This window comes from Bufo gargarizans, chromosome 2 (genome assembly GCF_014858855.1).
Source record: "Bufo gargarizans isolate SCDJY-AF-19 chromosome 2, ASM1485885v1, whole genome shotgun sequence".
NCBI lineage: Eukaryota > Metazoa > Chordata > Amphibia > Anura > Bufonidae > Bufo > Bufo gargarizans.
The window spans coordinates 187209355-187229973 of NC_058081.1; the positions used below are offsets into that span (position 1 = coordinate 187209355).

The 20619-nt window shown below is 46.2% G+C and overlaps 1 protein-coding gene and 2 non-coding genes across 3 annotated transcripts in view; 1 reads left to right on the plus strand and 2 right to left on the minus strand.

Annotated features, from left to right (window-relative positions):
- Positions 1 to 12338: 12338 nt before the first annotated feature.
- LOC122929685 (endonuclease 8-like 1) overlaps positions 12339 to 20619 on the plus strand; it is a 66279-nt gene continuing 57998 nt past the window's right edge. Inside the window, exons 1-2 of the mRNA XM_044283323.1 lie at positions 12339 to 12377; positions 13165 to 13220. The gene's annotated coding sequence lies outside the window, so the exon portion shown is untranslated. The remainder of the gene's footprint in view (positions 12378 to 13164; positions 13221 to 20619) is intronic.
- TRNAI-AAU lies at positions 15795 to 15868 on the minus strand. The gene has a single exon. It is a non-coding gene; the product is annotated as a tRNA-Ile (tRNA).
- Positions 16115 to 16186, minus strand: TRNAD-GUC. The gene has a single exon. It is a non-coding gene; the product is annotated as a tRNA-Asp (tRNA).

The window sequence follows — 20619 nt, forward strand, 5'->3', positions numbered from 1 at the left end:
ATGGACATCACCCCTGTGGAGATCCCATCTTGGCTGCCGGTTTCTCCAGAAGATGAACTGCCACCTTTACCGGCGACCACCCCATGGATGAAGCCAAAGCAGCAAAGGAGTGGAAAGAACAGGAAAACAGCAAGTAGAGGCATGGACATATGACCCTATAGCGGATACCTGTGGTTTGAGTCCACGTATGTGGAAGGATGGACTTGCTTCCCTTGTGTGCTTAAGGGAGAGGTATTATCTGCATTGCTTAACGTTTCTGTTTCACCCTTCTCTAACATATGATTTACTGCACTCTTTGGGGCTGTATGTCGTGCTCAAGGTCTCCGCAAAACATGTTTAGTTTAACTATGAGAATATCAAGAGCACTGTTAATGGTCAATAGAAATGATTAATTGAAATTACATATACTAGGACTAGCGTGCAGATGTAGGGTATATCAGAAGGATCTAGGCCGATCAGGATATGCTTCTGATACATATTACCACCCCCCGGGTATTGAGCCCTACCCAGGACTCTGACCCATTAGTATCACTGTTGGTGTTTTACACTATGTATTGTCTAATAAGTTTGAAGTTCTTTTTGTTACATACTCCATACTTGGTCCTGATTAGTTCAAGCTGGATGTCCTCTACTATACAACACAAAGATGGCGCCGTTAGTCATTAATATGGCGACATTTAATGTCCACGGATGCAAGGGCCCAGTAAAAAGAAGTCGGATTTTTAGGTCTGTTAAGTCGGCTCTAGTAGATATTATTATGCTACAGGAGACCCACTTCACAGCTAGTCATATCCCTAATTTAGGTAACTCTAGCTTCCACTATTGGTTCCACGCAAGCTCAGATAGGAATGCGTCCAAAGGGGTCAGCATAGGTGTACGGAAGTGCGTCCCTTTTACTTTTCACTCACAGTTGGTTGATCCGGATGGTCGCTATTTATTGTTAAACTGTGAAATAGGCCACACTAAATTTACACTGTGCAATTTATATGCTCCCAATGTCAGAACCGTACAGTGGATGCTAGAAACATTAGAAAAAATCTCTGCTTTTGCATTCGGCAAGGTTTTACTGGGGGGAGATTTCAATGTGACATTGAACCCATTACTGGATTCATCAACCCAAAGATCAGTGGTCTCATTTAAGGCCCTGAAATCTCTACAAATGCGGTTGAAAGCACTACAATTGGTGGACGTCTGGCGATCTATACATGGGATTGATAGGGACTACACATTTTATTCTAATCCACACAGGTCGTACCAGAGATTGGACTACCTTATGTTCCCAGAGAATAGTTTGCCTCTAGTGAAATCTGCTAAAATAGATAGTATAACAGTGTCGGATCACGCAATGGTGCTGTGTGCCTTTCAGCTTCCAGAGCTAGTTGGGAGAGAGTGGTCCTGGAGACTTAATCACACTATTCTTGACACACAAGCTCGATTGCGAAAAAATTGCAAGATTATTTTGAATTAAATGTGGGCACGGCCACGTCACCGGCTGTCTCTTGGGAGGCACACAAGGCGGTAATACGGGGAGAATTCATTGCGTTAGGTACACATATTAAGAAAAATAGGAACAAACGCATTGTGGAGCTTCTAACGCAAATATCTCAGATAGAAAGAGCACATAAAAGATCACTAGCCACAAAAGAGTTTGAACAGCTTGTATCACTCAGGCAAGAATTGAAGTCGGTGCTTAATGTTAAAGCGGCCAAGGCATATCTACGGGTTAAACATAAACATTATATTCATGGCAATAGGGGAAGTAAAGTCATGACGGCGATGATAAAAAAAAGGGAGGAGCAGTCCTATATTAAACAAATGAGGTCGGCAGATGGTCTTATCTCCACAGACACCAAGGCTATATCTAAGGTGTTTCACGAGTACTATCAGGACTTGTATAACATAAGGAAGGGAGACTCTAAAGAAATTCAGAAGGATCGACAGGATAAGACAGCTTCATTCTTGCAAAGGCTTAACTTGCCAGCTCTACCAGACGCAGGCAAGGAGGCACTGGTGGCTCCGGTGACCATAGAGGAGGTTAAGAAAGCCTTAAAGTCGACCCCTAAAGGCAAGAGTCCAGGGCCGGACGGCCTGACTGTTGCCTATTATAAAAAGTTTTTCACTATATTGGGCCCACATCTGGTCTCACTGTTCAATTCCTTGCTGACTGGGACTGCTCTCCCTAAACAGTCGTTAGAAGCACACATTACGGTCCTGCCTAAGCCTGGGAAGGACTTAAATCTCCCATCTAGTTATCGCCCAATATCCTTGCTTAACGTGGATATCAAGCTTTGGGCAAAAATTTTGGCATACCGCATAGCAACTTGGTTAGGGGACCTGGTTTCACCGGAACAGTCGGGGTTTGTGGGGGGGAGGGAGTGCAGGGACAGCACATTTCGGGTAATACAGGCACAGCAATATGCTTTGAGTCACGGTCAGAAGCTTACCCTGTTGAGTACAGATGCCGAAAAGGCATTCGACAGAGTCGATTGGCACTTCATGGAAGCTGCATTATGCAAATTTGGGTTTCCCCCTCAGTTTATAACCGCTGTGCTGTCGCTGTACTCCTGCCCCACGGCAAGAATCCGCATAAATGGTGTTCTCACGCCTCATTTTAAAATACAAAATGGGACCCGACAGGGCTGTCCGCTCTCACCTACCCTCTTCATCCTATGTTTGGAGACCCTGTTACAGGCCATCAGGCAGGATAAGGATATACAGGGATTAAGTATTGGGTCCCAGTCCCACACTGTAGCCGCATTTGCGGATGATATGCTGCTTCTACTCTCAGACCCGATAGCAGCATTCCCTGCTTTGTTGAGGCAACTGGATGAATTCGGTTTTGCGTCAAATTTTAAAATAAATCTGGCCAAATGTGTAGCTATGGGTATTAACACCCCTCAGACGACAATTGCCCACCTCAAAAAGAACTATCCTTTCCAATGGGAAAACGAACACATCAAATACTTAGGGGTGCAAATCACTAGAGACCCGGATAAACTTTTTTCCCAGAACTATCCCCAACTTTTAGCGGATATTAGAATTCAACTGAAAGAGTTGAAAATCCCTTTCCTGACGTGGTTAGGGAGGAAAAATGTTCTCAAGACTTATGTACTCCCCAAATTGCTGTATTTAATGCAGGCATTACCAGTGCCTTTACCCCACCACTTCTTGACGCTGATCAGGAAAACATTTTCGGCATTTGTATGGAATCAGGCTAGACCTAGACTCGCTTACCGCAGGCTGATTCTCCCTAGATCTAAAGGAGGTTTTAACCTACCTGATATTAGTAGTTATTATAAGGCCATACAAATGAGATTGCATTCAGAGATAATCAGCCCCAAGGTTAATAAATTGGGATGCCTGATCGCTAGGAAAATATTGGGACCAAAGGCGCTAGCACTGCTATGGGATACAAGCGGTTCCTCACACCATCACTCTAAGACACCTGCATCCTTGATGGGAGTGATGGAGTGTTGGCGTATCATAGCTAGACATCTAGGCAATCCTACATTCATATCACCTTTCACGCCTATCAAACATATACCCTACTTGTTAAATGCGGATTTCCGGGACGACATGGGTTTATGGGCCTCGATGGGCGATGTATCAATTGGAGACGTACTCACTGATCGCCAAGTGCCGGAGGTGTCTGCCTTAAAAGCTAGATTCCGGCATATCCCTTGGACTATGCCACAATACTATCAATTTAAATGGTATTGTAAGTTATACTTATCCTCCTCACAAAGCAATTATATCCCCACTTGGTATGATGGGGTATGGAACCAGACTGCGGGTAAGAAAGGCACGATATCTCTACTTTACAGGAAGCTACTAGAGGTTGACTCAGACGCTAAACCCTGGTTTATTAAACAATGGGAGGAGGAGCTAGGACAGCCCTTGAATGATGAAGTCACGAGTAAAATACTATCCCAATCCCATGGTCAGTCGAGATGTATTAAATTGCAGGAAAATTCCTACAAGATAACCAGGTGGTACAAAACCCCGGCACTACTACATTCTATCTCCCCTACCAATTCTGCGGAATGTTGGAGGTGTGGTATAGACAAGGGAACCATGTACCACATATGGTGGACTTGCCCAACTATAACAACATACTGGGATGGGATATCTAAAGCAGTACAGGAGATCTGTCAGCTAAGTTCACCTATCACCCCGACGGTGGCTCTTCTGAATTTATCTGATCACACCTATACTCTTGCCAATCACTCGCTGCCGGCTCACCTGATCTCTGCAGCAAAACTGCTCATACCAAAATATTGGCTTTCAACGAACGTTCCCAGCTTACGTGAGTGGGTGAATAAAGTACAAGAGATATGTCAACTTGAGGAGCTGACGAGTTGGGAGACATTGTCCCATGATAAATTTACCTTGAACTGGGCTAAATGGGCGGACTGGTACAATGAACATTATGGGCGATAGTATTCATAGTAAGGCTTTCAAAAAGGGAGACATGAAATGATGGAGCATAATTCAAGGAAAGGGCCAACGACGGAAGATCAACCGGTTGACAGTATGCAGGTTATGTGGGCTAGATATTGAAATGTAGTAAGTCATATTGAACTGTGGTAGGGCATGATGTTGAATATTATAAGGGCCGACCTATGTGCCTTTAGATTTACGATTTCTTTGATTGACATCCTACGAAATTTACAAGGTGATGTTTGTAATATTTAATATGCTTGACTGTGAAATAAGCTTGATGACCATTGTTTGTTTATGGAGTACTTTGGTTATGTTTTCTATTGATGTAAACTTGCATTGAAAACAATAAAATAAGATTGAAAAAAAAAAAAAAAAAAGGCTTGTCCAGAAGAATGTGGTGACTTTCTTCCCAAAACATGATGACCCTTATTATCCAAAGGTTGGTTGTGGTGCTGTAGGTCATTCACTTCAATGGAGCTAAGCTGCAATACCAGACACAACCCATTGATGGGTGTGGCGCTGTTTATGAAAGAAAACCATGTTTTTGTAATACTACTTTTGTATTTCATACTTCACTTTCATAAGGCATTCTGCAAATTAATTGATACATTTTACTACTGATGACCTATCCTCATGAGTAGTATCTGATCGGTGGGGGTCCGACACCTGGGAACCCCTACTGATCAGCTGTATGTATGTACATATCAGCTTTCTCACACGGCTATACAATGTACGGCGCTGTGCTTGGTATCACAGCTCAGCCTCATTCACTTCTCTGGAGCTGAGCTGCGTCTAGGCCACGTGACACATGAACGGCAGAGAGAAGGCTGCAGCGCTCACAGAAGCGCTGCTGCCTTCTCAAGCAGCTGATTGGCGGGGGTCCCAAGTGTCCGATACTGATGACCTAAGGATAGGTCGTCAGTAGTAAAATGTAGGAAAACCCCTTTAAGTAAGTTCTAACTAAATGGCGATGTATATCATAGGGAAAATCAGAGTAGTTTCCTAAAGCAACTGCCCAGGCCTCTGACAAATGACGGGTAAAACTTTTCCCTTGTTCTGGTTTTGATAAATCTTCCTTCATATTATATTTCCCCAGTCGGCTCCATGACAGCACACCACTGAGATTGATTTCTTCTGATAGAACAGGAAAAAACACAGAGAGGTTTAAAGACCCTACCCTTTACCCTCATCGCCAGTGTTTTGTCCTGTTCTGTCAGGGAAGGAAGTCCAGAGAGGTGTTGGGAGCTCTTCGAGTTCCTAGCCTTTATCACCTGGATCATCTTGCAGTGCAGACCGGAGGTCGGTTCCGGCTCTTCCCTCCTCCTGTGTGGTCTCCCAGGCCTCCCCCCCTTTATTGTACGGTGGCCCTGGCGAAGCTCCCTCCTGCAGTGGTCCAGGAGGGCTTTGTGTGGAGTGGAAAGGCGGCTGGAGTGACGCTAGGGTGTGCTTCCCTCCAGCCGCCGGGTGATGACGTCAGACGCAGAGGGAGCAGGACTACAATGGACTCGCTCATCTGCAAGAGCCCTTACAACCCTGTTTCTTGTGAATAAGTGTTCCTCTTCTGCCAAGGTTAAACCCAGGAAGTGTGGTCTCTGTTCTAAATGTCTACATTCCTCTGGGTCTAAACCTTTATGCAAGGAGTGTACCGCGTCTGTTGTCAAGTCTGAATCATCTAGTCTGCTGGAGGATATTAAGTCCATAGTTAGAGTGGAAGTTTAATCTGCCCGGGACCAACCCCCCTCCCCCTACCCATAGACCGGATTCTTCTAGAGATCTTATGTATGTGGGAAGTGATTCCGATTCCGTGAATCCTGAGCTCTTGGAAAGATCTCAAGAATCCTATGAAGATAACGAATATAAAAGATTCCTTAATCCTGACGATATTGAGGAGCTAATCAAAGCCATAAGAGCTACAATCAGAATGGAGATTCCCAGGAAGTCCAGATCTGTTCAGGAGGAAATGTTTGGGGAAGAGGCAGAGATCTGTATTCCCAGTTCCGGATAACATACAGAAGATCATAAGAGCAGAATGGGACAAACCTGAAAAAGGCTCCTTTATTCCCCGTGGCATAAAAAGGCGGTATCCCTTTGATAAGGCAGATTGCACAGACTGGGAGTCCATTCCCAGAGTCGATGCCCCAGTGGCCAGTTGCAAAGTGCACGGTCCTTTCTTTTGAGGATGCTGCACAGCTAAAGGACCCTATGGGCAGAAAGGCAGAAAGCCTTCTTTTAAAAAAAACGTCTGGGATATAAAGCAAAAGGCTTTATATAAAAGAAGGGATCAAAGAAAAATTTCAAATGATTTTGATCCTCGAGGTGGATATATATAACACCCCAAGAAGAGTTTGATCGTTTATTTAATTATATTGTGCAATCAGTAAAGCAAGGTACAAGCATCTATGCAAAAATATCAATGATTTATTACACAATAATTTATATACAATCAATAACAATGAATATAAGACCAATGATAGTTAGTAAAATGTAGTACCCAAAATCCGCACCAACACAAATATCAGCGTATACACAGTACCTTTCAGACATAAGAATATAATACAATACGTCTTGACTACAATTTTAGATATAAAAACTCAATAACATTAATAAAAGATACGAACCCTTGCTCTTCACCCAACTATGACAAATCTCGGATAATGGGGTAGCAATATAAATGATCAAGCCTGGTATTGACTATGGAATGGAATTATTCCAATCAGAGAGTTACCTCTGAAATCAATATTTAGGTCTTTTATTCAGCAATATGCATCTTTACTGAAAATTAACAATATTGATGTAGCACTTTTAACAACTATACGTCCGCTAACAGGTTGATTAATTTATATAAATACTACACGAAACAAAGTTATATATTACCGAGAATAAAGATGATGTGCAGGGACTAAGGGAAGTCAGCCCTAAGGTAAGTTCTGGTCATTGGGATTTTTCTCCTGGGGTCCTTTCTTTCTTGTTGGTGGTCCCTTTTTTTTTTTTTTTTTTTTTTTTTTTTTCTTCTACCTCCTCTATGTGGGTTATTATCCATAAACGTATCAGTTGGACACACCTTCCTAGTTTGGAACTTTCCAATCACTGTCGGATAGGTGTGTACATGTGATAAGGGTGGTGATGTCAAAACATGACCCAGAATGCACTTCTGCTCCTGTTGTAATGTCACCTACTCATACGTAGGTGGCACTGTTGTATAAGCTATTAGCATCATACTATAGTTAACTACGTAAGTCTGACTTCATCTTGCATTCTATACATTTGACATCTAGGACCTAAATCAAAGCTAGAGGGATTAATTCTGACACTTTTTTGCCAATTAAGGACTGACTAGGCGCCCCTTAAATGTTTCTCACACTTCAAAATTTATGTTATAGATAATAAAATGATGAGCTTTTTTTCTCACAGAGATATCTGTGCCTCCTCTGCTATACCAACGGTTAATTGATTGTGAGTAAAAACACCAGATCTTTACAGAGACTCATTAACAAAGTCCATACCCAAACTGTCTTCATCATATAATAGGAATATATGCTTTCCTAAGAATATATATACGATAACAAAAACATAAATGTCTTTAATAAGACGTAACAATATTAAACAATACATTATTGATTTTCTTGTACAAAACTAAGCTTACTCTTATCTCAGTCATAAATTTATATGGAGACAAGACGGCCTCTTTTCAGACTGGTACATCCATGAGAAGAAATTATCTGAACCGTCCTTCCCATGAACTTCTATTCCACTCTACATGAAGATTCATACAAGATGGTGAATATAATCCAACATGGCTTCTTATGGATATATATATAAATCAAATCCACTATAACTAGGATATTTAGATAAATGTTTTATACACTTATGAAAAAGCACAACAACGTGGGAAGCTATGGCTGATCTTTTAAATCCTGGAGTGGCGGCGACGTGTAGCTTGTACCAAATCGGTGTGGCTGGAGCAATTAGAGCTCCACTTAATTAACAAGACCCCAAGAGAGCAAATCTCGGACAGCCTTCCCCTGCTTAGAAAGGCCACTAATTTCCTGGCAGACGCCTCCGCTGAGTCTGTAAAACTTTCTGCCCGTATTGCAGTACTCTCTAACACCATCAGAAGAGTCCTGTGGTTTAAGGCCTGGTCCGGTATTATGACATCTAAAAAGAAATTGATATCCTTACCGTTTCATGGGCAGTATGTGTTCAGCCCCGATCTGGATAAGGTCTGCAGACCACAAAAAAGGTTTTCCTGAAGACAAATCCAAAAATAGAAGGCAGTTTTTTCGTTTTTTGTAAACAACAGCAGGATACCAGATCAGATAGACGAAAATCGGGAAGGTGGAGCTATGCCAAGGGCAGTAAAGGAAGGAATTTTCTTTTTAACCCCAATAAGGGAGATCCTTCCTCCTCCTCCTCCAAGCAATGACACCATTCGTGTTGGGGGAAGACTCAGTTCCTAAATTCTTGGGAGTAAGTCATCGCAGACCCGTATATAATCAGTTTCAGGAATTATTATGCCTAGGGGCAATAGATAGTGTTCCCAACAGGAAAATAGGAAGGGGTCACAATTCCCCGTTGTTCCTAGTTCGGAAATTGAACGGCAAATTCCAGACCATTATAAATCTAAAGCTACTAAACAGACACATAACATATCGCAAGTTCAAAATGGAGACTGTTAGATCCACCGTGAAGCTCATCAAAAAGGGGGCTAAGATGGCCACAATAGATCTCAAGGACGCCTATTTTCATGTTCCAATCCATCCCCTATCCAGAAAATATCTGAGGTTTGCAGTGAAGTTAAAAGAGAAGATTCATCACTTTCAATATCTTCTGCTCCTCGCATCTTCTCCAAGATTATGGCAGTAGTGGCCTCCCTAAGCCAAAAGGAAATATGAATTATTCCATATCTGGACGATCTGTTAGTTATAGCAGAAACGTTGGATCTCCTAAAAGCTCATCTTCAGGTGGTCCTCTCTCATCTTCAGAACCTGGGCTGGATAGTCAACTGGGAGAAATCCAATCTTATCCCAAACCATAAAAGAATATTTTTAGGAATCCTCCTGGATTCTGTTCTCCAAAAATCCTTTCTTCCATCCCCAAAGGTCCAGGATCTAAAGTTAGGGATCCAACAATTCTTAAGAAAGCCCTTTTGTTCAATCAGACAGGCCATGAAGATTTTAGGTCACCTATCTTCTTGTATTCCAGCTATGGCCTGGGCCCAATTCCACATAAGGCCTTTGCAGGACCTCATTCTCAGGAAATGGAACAGATCTTGGTTAACCCTAGACCAGGGGATGTCCGTAACCAAAGAAGTAAAGAATTCCTTACAGTGGTGGCTCAGAGACAAGAATCTGGATGCCAGTTACTGGGGCTGGGGTGCCCTTAGTGCCACAGGTTCCTCTCAGGGGACTTGGTCCGAAGCTCAAAGGAGAATGTCATCCAACTACAAGGAACTTTGGACTATATGGGAAGGCAGAAAAGCAACTCAGAGACAATCCAAGAACCGTCATGTACTAATCCACTAGGACAATTCTACAGCTGTAGCCTTCATCCAACATCAGGGAGGTACATGGCATGGTCACCTTCAGAATCTCTCAAAACAGATTTTTCTATGGGCAGAGAGGAACCTAAGATCTTTAGCCGCAGTACACTTGAAGGGTTCTCTCAATCTTCAGGTGGACTTTCTCAGTTGACAGAGACTGGATCCAGGCGAGTGTTCCCTATCCCAGTCAGCCTTTCAGAGAATCCAAAATCCATGGGGCAATCCGAGTCTAGATGTTCACGTACGGGAGGAGTGTGTGCCGCCCTGAGCTCCACCCTCACCTCTGTCCCTGCCTACTTGCACGGTCCACCCTAGGCGATGGTGTACAACTTGACGGCGGTGCCTAATCTGAGTACGTGCAGGGCCTTAAAGGTAAGAATACAATACAGGAGAAAACAACAAAGTGACAGGCAGGCACTGAGGGGTTAATCAAAAATCAAAGTCAATACGAGCCGAGGTCAGGAGCCAGGAGGAACAACAATACAAAAGGGAAAAGCAAGATCAAGTCAAGCTCACGCCGGGGTCAAAGCCAAGAGGTCACATCAAATGCAGGAGGTAGCAAGAGTGAGATCAAAATACGGAGCCGAGGTCAAAACACAACAAACACTAACAGACGATAAGCTGGTGAATGAAATAAGACCAATCACAGGCAACCTGTGGCCAGCAGGCTGCCTGTTTAAATAGCCCTGGCTGGTAAGTCACATGATGTGGCCAGCGTCATGTGACTCACAGTACACAGCCCAACACAGCTGAGCACCAATCATTGTTATCGGCGATCAGCTCCTCTGCTGCCATAGAGAAAAGGACGCAGGCTGCGTTCTTGACCCCCTCCTTGCATAGGACGCTGACAGATCTAGTGTAATGAGGGGCCGGCGCTGCATGCTTTCTTCACAGCGCCGGCCCCTCATTACACTAGATCTGTTCGCCTCAAGAAGAAACCACAAAGTACCGCGTTACTTCTCACACAATCCAAGAGATCCCGGTGTGGCAGTAGACGCCTTCACTCAGGACTGGACGTCGAGACTGGTTTATGCCTTCCCCCCCAATCCCAATGATCCCAAAGGTTCTGCAGAAATTCAAATCCGAAAGGTGTGTCCTAATCTTGGTCGTCCCCTTTTGGCCCAGAAGGGGCTGGTTTGGTCTCGTAAAATCCCTCAGCCAGGAAGATCCAATCCTGTTCTTTCCGAGAAAAGATCTTCTAATGCAGGGTCCAATCTCTCATCCGAACCACAGTCTTCTCAAGCTGTCAGCCTGGTTACTGAGCAATCCATCCTCTTAGGTCTTGGTCTATCACAGAGGATTGTAAATACCCTTTTCCTCAGTAGAAATTCCAATACATCTAAGGTATATCTTAAGGTTGGGAAAAAAATTGCATCCTGGTGTGGTGCAATCTAACCCCAATATCCCTCTCATCCTGGAATTTCTCCAGGACGGTTTGGATATGGGTCTCTCCCTGAATACCCTTAAAGAGGACCTTTCACTAGTTTAAAAACTAAAAACTAAACTATATCAGTGGGCAAAGCAGCGCCCAGGGGTCCCCCTGCACTTACTAGTATGTCTGGGCACCGCTCCGTTCGCCCTGTATAGGCTCCGGTGTCTGCAGCTCCCTCTGTTGTACTGGGCGGAGTTTTTGTATTAGGGTTGTCCCTTGCTGCAGCGCTGGCCAATCGTAGCGCACAGCTCATAGACTGAGTCAACCCCAAAAACGAGCAGAAAACAAAATTTCATAATTTAGATGTTAGAAAAAGTGTACTTCATTATCTAGATGTCACCAGAGATTGGAGGATAGATAAAAACGTATTTATTCAGTTTTCCGACCTTAATAAGGGTAAAAAAAAAGTGGCAAAAAGCTCTATATCCCGCTGGATTAGGTGTGCCATTTCTGAGGCCTATAGAGCCTCCGGTAGAGAGGCTCCTCCGTCCCTCAGAGCTCATTCAGTAAGATCCGTGTCTACTTCCTGGGCCGAGAGAGCCTCTGTGTCTTTAGAAGAAATTTGCAGAGCGGCCACTTGGAAGAGGGCTCACACCTTCACCAAACATTATAGGGTTGATGTATTTGCCAATGAGGACATGGCCGGCCCGCAACTAACTAGTCTATAATTCTGCTGTGGCGTACTGTTGCGGCCACTGGCTGGCTAACAGTGCTAAGCGCATGAAGTCCTGGTGCGGCCGGACTAATGGAAAGACTGAGGCGGGGCCTGCGGCCGCTCTGAGCCCTACTCTGCTGCCTGTCTCTTTAAGAGAGCAGTGGCTGCTGCCGCACAGGCACGTCTTTGCGTCTGACGTTGCCACTGCCAGCTCCGCCCCCAGAGAAGAAGGAGCGAGCGCCAGCCACAGACTCTGCCAGGGAAAGGGAAGGCCCACACACAGCCAAGTTCCAACAGCAACAGAACAGGTACAAATAAGTTGGATCTCACCCGTCCCAGTGCCAGTGGGAGCAGAGATGTACTAGCCCTGGTCTCTGGTCTGGAGAAATGTGCATTTGGGGGGGTGGCGAATTAGGGGTTAGAATGTATGTGCACTGCTGGAGAAATGTGCTATTGGCAGGGAAAGGGGGGCTTAGAATGACTCATGAGAGATGTGCATGTGCTGGAGAAATGTGCTATGGGGGAGGGGGGGGCGGGGGAAGGAGAGATGTGCTGCTGCAAGTGCAACTGGCCCATGGAGTGGGACTAAGAGAAATTTGCCATGGGGGGGGGGGGGGGGAGGAGAGATGTGCTGCTGCCACTGGCCCATGGAGGGGGAGAAATGTGCCATGGGGGGGGGGGAGAAATACTGTGATACGAAGGGGGTGATGTAAAAAGGAGGGGGTGATGACGTGACATAGAGGGGAGAAATGTGACATTGAGGCTGGGGGGCATCATTGGGGGCACTTTTTACTGGCACATTATTAGGTTGCACTATGGGGGAACTTCTTAATGGCACATTATTGGTGGGCATCTTTGGGGTAAATTACTACTGGCACATGATTAGGTGGCACTATTATATAAGAAATTTTTACTTGTACATGTTGCTTTGCCACTTGCATTTGTTTACAATACGGGATGTTAAAGTCAGCAAGTGTCGTGGGGAAGGGTGGGTGGTGCTTATTGTTTTTCACCCCAAGGCCCCATTTCACCTAGAACCGGCCCTGCCCGGGGTGGTGTTTTTAAACCTCTGTGTGCTTTTTCCTGTCCTATCAGAGGAAGGCAATCTCAGTGTGTGCTGTCATGGAGACTTCCAGGAAACTGGATTACCGGTGAGTGTAATACTCATATATTTGAGATGTTGCACACATATGACCCCCACACTCCTGAACTTCTGTCCATTACCTGACTGCTGGGACCCCCACCAATCACGAGACTTGGGGTTCCATGTCCCCAGTTTGAGTAAAGCAGTGGTTGATTCAAAGTCCATGGGACTGCCGGAGATAGTGTTCAGCTCTTTCTGACGGTCCCATAGAGTTTGAATGGAGCGGAAGTGCACAGGCCAAACCGCCGTTTAATTTAAAAGGAGGACACACAACCCCATTTTTGTGATCGTTGGGGGTCCCAGCAGTCAGACCACCACTGATCAGACACTTATCACCTGTCCTGTGTATAGGTTTCTCATTCAGGGACAACCCCTTTAAGATACCAAGGTCACTGGCCTTGCAACTTCCCCGATTTCTACTTTTCCGGTAGTAATAATGATATTGTCCTGGAATATACTGAAGGGTAATATGGCTGCCTGCAAAGACCGCACACTGCTGCTTGATCCTGTTAGAGCACTGCTCGATGCTTGGAACACCTCGGTCACAGGGTTGATCCCTGAATGAACATGCTTTGTACCTTTTGGGTCCTGGAGTCATCGGAGTATGAAGGAGGCTCTCCACACATCAATCAGGGGCCCCCTGACCATCCTATGGCACTGCTCCCGCTGCTGTTGGATTCTTAGTTCTGTCACGTTGGTTGCAATATGTAGGCATATATTTCCAGTCAGAAGGATGGACACCACAATGGGACCTGAGAGACCCCGTTAGAAAGAAATCATACAATGGATTCAGCTCTAAAAGCCCTCTAGAATGAGAGGTAAGCGTCATTCACATGGGAATAATGTGCTTGAAAGGGCAAAAAGAACCAGTTCTTCAGGGTGTACATATAGGATAGATCGAAAATATGAGATTGGCCGGGTCCATCTCCAGGGATGAAGAGGCTGCAGCGTTCTGTGAACACTTAGGCCACGTAACATCACGTTCATTGGTCACGTGGCCTAGGAGTAATTCAGCCCCATTCAAGTAAATAGGGCTGGGCTGTAATACCAAGCACTGCCACTATACAATGGACGGCGCTATGCTTGGTATGCTGTGAGAGGCTGCAAAATCTAATTTCTAAGTTATATGCAAATGGAGTGTTTAGCCTTGCTCTCATTGCACCCAAGCTCCACTCCTGTCTCTGTCTGGCCCCTCCCTCGCACACTCAATTGACAGGGCCAGGCTGCAGGTATATCATTCTCCTGGCCCCGAATTCTCGTACTTGTGCTATTCAATATATTGGCACATGTGCAGCAGAGTCTCTGCCAGGTGTAAGCAAGTGTACTGCGCATGCGCCAGTATGATATTGGATGAGGCATGTGTGAGAATACGGGGCCTGGCAAAATGATGTACCTAATACCTGGCCCTGACAATCGGTGAGCCAAAGGAGGGGCTGGGCAGAGGGAGGAGCTTGAGTGCAACTAGAGCAATGGTGCCACCCTCGTTGCACTAATTGCCTCATTTGAATATTTCTTAAAAGTTAGCTTTCTCTGCAAGGGAGCCACAGTATAAAAGAAAGACGCCATTATAATCGATGAGCAAATCTATGTGGCACGGGACGTGCACCTAAAGGGATGTCACCGCTGACACATGTCTTCTAGGCCTTGTTCACACCACTATAGTTTGGGTCCGATTCGCATTTTTTTGTGGCTCACACACGGACCCATTCATTTCTATGGGTCCGCAAATATTGCACACAGCACATTGATTATATACCTGTTTGCATCTGTGTGGCCGTTCCGCTCATTACAGAACATGTCCGTACATTTGTGGACAAGAATAACCACAAAAAGAAAACTGATATGGTCGTGTTTATATAGCCTTAAAGGGGTTATCTGACTAACAAAAGCCCCTCCGTTCGCTGGGCCGCTCACACTAATTCTACTTACCTGGCTCCCCGCACTGACGCAGCTGCTTCTCCCCGTGTGCGTATGAAAACATCCGGTGTCGGGGGGGAGCAGCCAATGGCTGGCGGTGATGGGGATGAGCCTCCCTAGTATTGATGGTGACGCTAAGGCTCGTCCCCGTCACTGCCTGCCATTGGCTGCTCTCTCCCTGACATTGGATGTTTTCATACACACACGGGGAGAAGCAGCTGCAGCGGTGCGGGGACCCAGGTAAATAGAATTAGGGTCCATTCACATGTCCGCAGTGTTTTGCGGATCCGCAGAACACCGGGCCGGTACCCCAATAGAAATGTCTATTCTTGTCCGCAGCTGCTAACAAGAATAGGACGTTTTTTTTTTTTTTTTTGCGGAGCCGCGTACCGGAAATTCGGGATTGTGAAGGAAATGCAGTCCGCATCTTTTCCGTCTGAATGGAGCCTTAGTGTGGGGGGCCGGCATATGGGGGGGGCATTTGTTAGTGTCAGATAACCCCTTTAAGGGTAGAACAATGATTAAAAATAGACTGTATTAGCTGAGCCATGTGAATATATAGTAAGAAATTTTAGCTGGTCCTAAGGGGATAAATAAAGTAAGCGTTGCCTCTGGACATGGAGTAGGCACTGCAGGCCTCCAGCTTGTTTCACAGTAAAACATGTGGCCCGTACGGGGATCGAACCCGCGACCTTGGCGTTATTAGCACCACGCTCTAACCAACTGAGCTAACCGGCCATGTATACTGCAGCCTGTTAGGGGCATGTGTGAAACTACTAGGAATATCGGGCAATGTACTAAGGATCTTCCTGTTATCTGACACTTCTACAATGCTCCCCAGAATATAGTTTCTGCTGCACTTATAAAACGTGACAGTCAAATGATAAAAGATTTATAACTTCTCATTATGAAGATCCTATTACAAAAGTAAGATTATTTTTCATTGCCTAAAATCCTCTTTTTTGGGGGAAGAAAATATGTAGCCTCCCCGTCGGGGAATCGAACCCCGGTCTCCCGCGTGACAGGCGGGGATACTTACCACTATACTAACGAGGAGCTGCTATACAATGGCAGTGTTCACAAAGCTTCTCCTATGTACTGCTATGTGGTCCAGTGGTACCAGATCAATATGGATTAATCAATAAGGAATGTGCGGGAAATCCCAGCATCTGGTACACACAGCGCCCGCAGCCACCAGCTATAAACTTCTAGATCCAGCTTGCTCAGCGATTTAGGCCCCGCCTCCTCAACTTAATTAACCAATGAGCGGTGAGTAGGGCGTTACCTGGTGAAGTGTTGTGGCAGAAGATATCAGGGAGCGCAGTGATAACCGCTCAGGTTGGTGAGGTACCCGTCCGGGTAACTATCGGGTATGATGAGGGGAGGCATCAGAGAGAGTGTGCCATGCTGGGTGCAGGGCGTATATAGCCGGCGGTACCGCATCGTGCTGCTTACATAACCTGCGCTAGGGGGCGTGACTCCCACCAATGTGCACGGGTCATGCAGGGAAATGTCTGTGGTACTGAATGTCTGCTGGATGGTTTCTGCACTATTACATGGCCGGCACTGGTGTTAGTCTCTGTTCACACTGGCAGTGTGGTCCTGTCAGGTTCTGCTTCTCTGGAGACAAAAGCAAATCTTTTAGGGATCAGATGCAATTTCAAATGTTTTTGCTGCAAAAAAATCCACAACTGCTATATGGCATATAGTGTGAGATACAGGTGGGCTTGGCAAGGCTTGCTGCCACCCATGGGTGCCCCTGGCATCCCCTGCCGCAGCACAACAGTGGGCAGTATGGGGTCTGGACAGCCTGGGCTTACGCCATCTACAGGCTGAGTGCGGCTGGGCCCTGGTGCGTTATTTCCGGGGCCGGACCAGTGTGAACAGCTGATGATCAGAGGTTCTGAGTAGTAGTTTTAAAAAATTTGATTCGCAGGTTCGCCAATTAAAAAAATAAAATAAATGTTCGATCCCAATAAACGTGCAGTGAATTACATAAAAAAACGGCTATTTCCTGGCTGCAGAGAGCCTTTATAGGGGTGTAGAACACTGTGCCTTGCAGTAAGGCTACTTTCACACGAGCGGCAGGACGGATCCGACAGGCTGTTCACCCTGTCTGATCCGTCCTGCCGCTATTTCGCCGGAGCTCCGGCGCAGTGCACGGTCAGAGGCCGCCGGACTAAAAGTACTGCATGTCTGACTTTTTAGTCCGGCGGCCTCTCGTGTGCACTGCCGTGCTGTGCCGGAGCTCCGCCCCCGTCCCCATTATAGTCAATGGGGACTGAACGGCGGTCCGGCGAAATAGCGGCAGGACGGATCCGACAGGGTGAACAGCTTGTCGGATCCGTCCTGCCGCTAGTGGGAAAGTACCCTAGCACCCAAAGGGAGTCTGCTTTGGTAGTGACATAATACTGTTAGTCAGTATGACATGCAGATGACAGGTGTAGCTCTTAGAATGACTGCACACTTCACTTATTAGGGCAATCACGGAGCCAGAACAGACCAAATAACTCAAATATGAACTCAGCCTTACAGGTCGATGTTAGTGCCAATAAGAAGCGCACTACTTTTACACCGTCATCAGCTGACTCCACATAGATGTCTACAGAACCTATACTATTAGGCCTGTTTCACAAGGGCATCGCGTGTGAGGGCCGGATAGGATGCGGGTGCGTCACGGAAAAATGCGCAATTTTTCCGCAGTGCAAAGCATTTTAATGCGTTTTGCACACGTGTGAGAAAAATCAGCATTTTTGGTACCCAGACCCGAACCCGGACTTCTTCACAGAAGTTAGGGTTTGGGTTAGGCTACTTTCACACTAGCGGCAGGACGGATCCGACAAGCTGTTCACCCTGTCGGATCCGTCCTGCCGCTATTTCGCCATGCCGCCGGACTGCTGCTCCGTTCCCATTGACTACAATGGGGACAGTGGCGGAGCTCCGGCGCAGCACGGCAGTGCACGGGGAGAGGCCGCCGGACTAAAAAGTCGGACATGCAGTACTTTTAGTCCTGTGGCCTCTCGCCGTGCTGCGCCGGAGCCCTGCCCCGTCCCCATTATAGTCAATGGGGTGGAGCGTCAGTCTGGCGGTTATAACATGGTTATAAGGGAAAATAATAGCATTCTTAATACAGAATGCATAGTGCAATAGTGATGGAGGGGTTAAAAAAATAATAATAGCATTCTTAATACAGAATGCATAGTAAAATGTCAATTTAGGAGTTAAAAATAAACAAATTTAACTCACCTCATCCACTTGATCGCGTAGCGGATCGCTTCTTCTTTCCTCTTTCTTTAGGACCTGGGTAAAGGACCTTTGAAGACGTCACTGCGCTCATCACCATGGTGATGGACCATGTGATGAGCGCAGTGACGTCATCAAAGGTCCTTTACCTAGGTCCTGAAGAAAGAAGAATAGATCCGCTACGCGACCAAGTGGATAGAGTGAGTTAAATTTGTTTATTATTTTTATTAAGAATGCTATTATTTTCCCTTATAACCATGTAGGGCAAATAATAAAGATCGTGTCCCCATCCCGATTGTCTCCTTAGCAACCATGTGTGAAAAATCGCACCGCATCCACACTTGCTTGCGGATGCTTGTGATTTTCACGCAGCCCCATTCACTTCTATGGGGCCTGCGTTGCGTGAAAAACGCAGAATATAGAGCATTCTGCGATTTTCACACAATTCACAAATAATGCGTGAAAAATCACCGCTCATGTGCACAGCCCCATAGAAGTGAATGGGTCCGGATTCAGTGCGGGTGCAATGCGTTCACCTCACGCATTGCACCCGCGCGGAAAACTCACCCGTGTGAAAGAGGCCTTAAACGCTTATACAAGTAGAGCCCCCCTGACAGAGTGGAAAGGGTGTCAGCAGTAAGATTGTGCTGACGTCACTGATTATTTTGCCCTTTCTGATCCGTCAGAACAATAACCCACCAAAAATGGATCCTGTCTGTGGAGCATCTGCCTTCACTCGGTCAGCATTTGGTCCGTAATCCATCAGTATTGCCAATGCCAAAAAAACAGGAGTGGATCCAAAACAGAGATGACACGTGAACGGAATATTTGCATGTCTTCTGTGTTTTGTACCCACTCCTGCTTTTGGCTACCAAATCACAAACCAATTCTGATGGGACCATACAGGCCTTACAGCTTCTACACAGACAGGATCCGTTGTGCGTCTCATTTTACCTTCCTTCTGACAGATCAGAGGAAGGGTCAAATAAATTATGTCAGCCAAGCCAAAAATGCTAAATAGTGGCCCAGCAATAAAGTAGGGAGGGTAGGAACAGTATGGGAAGTCCACAGAGTGGCCCTATGACATTGTGGTGAGGTGAAAGCAGCATGAATAGACCACAGAGTGGCCCAATGACAGAGTCTGCAGGTGGTGGTGGCATCAGGAGGTCACAGAGTGGCACAATTACAGTGTGTGAAGGTGGCAGCAGCATGAGGAGGCCACATAGTGGCAAGGTGACTGTCACTGCCTGCCCTATGAGAGTTCTGAGAAGATCGGATAGACTTGCAGCACGTGAGTCTATCTGACAGGTCTTTCTGTGTTTCCTTTCTGTTTGTTGTTGTGGGCTGGATCCCACCTCTCCACAGGTTCTGCTCGTTTGCTGTTTAAGAAGCTCTATTTTAGTCCGCCTCTTACTGCTGACTTTGCGGTTGATATTTTCCCCGCTCATCTCAAGCTAAGTCCTTCTGTTTTCTCCTTTGTGCGTGTGTTGCTGCTAGGTCTCAGGAAGATGCTTAGGGTTTGCTACAGTGTCAGCAGGGCTTAGGTTCCAGCGTATCAGTTCATTCACCATCAGGACTTGCTCATACTGTCAGCAGTCAGGGAGAGGCTCAGGGATTGTTAGAAGGTTACCATTCCCCCCTCCCTAGCTTTGGGGCCTAGTCTGTTTACCTGTTGCTGTTTGTTTAGGCTGCTTTCACACTAGCGTTCGGGTGTCCGCTCGTGAGCTCCGTTTGAAGGGGCTCACGAGCGGACCCGAACGCAGCCGTCCAGCCCTGATGCAGTCTGAATGGAGCGGATCCGCTCAGACTGCATCAGTCTGGCGGCGTTCAGCCTCCGCTCCGCTCGCCTCCGCACGGACAGGCGGACAGCTGAACGCTGCTTGCAGCGTTCGGGTGTCCGCCTGGCCGTGCGGAGGCGTGCGGATCCGTGCGGATCCGTCCAGACTTACAATGTAAGTCAATGGGGACGGATCCGTTTGAAGATGCCACAATGTTGCTCAATCTTCAAGCGGATCCGTCCCCCATTGACTTTACATTGAAAGTCTGGACGGATCCGTCCCAGGCTATTTTCACACTTAGCTTTTTTTTGCTAATATAATGCAGACGGATCTGTTCTGAACGGAGCCTCCGTCTGCATTATTATGAGCGGATCCGTTCAGAACGGATCCGCCCGAACGCTAGTGTGAAAGTAGCCTTACTTGGTGTTCCTTTTATACCCACTTGCCGTGACATTATCAACCGCCCCT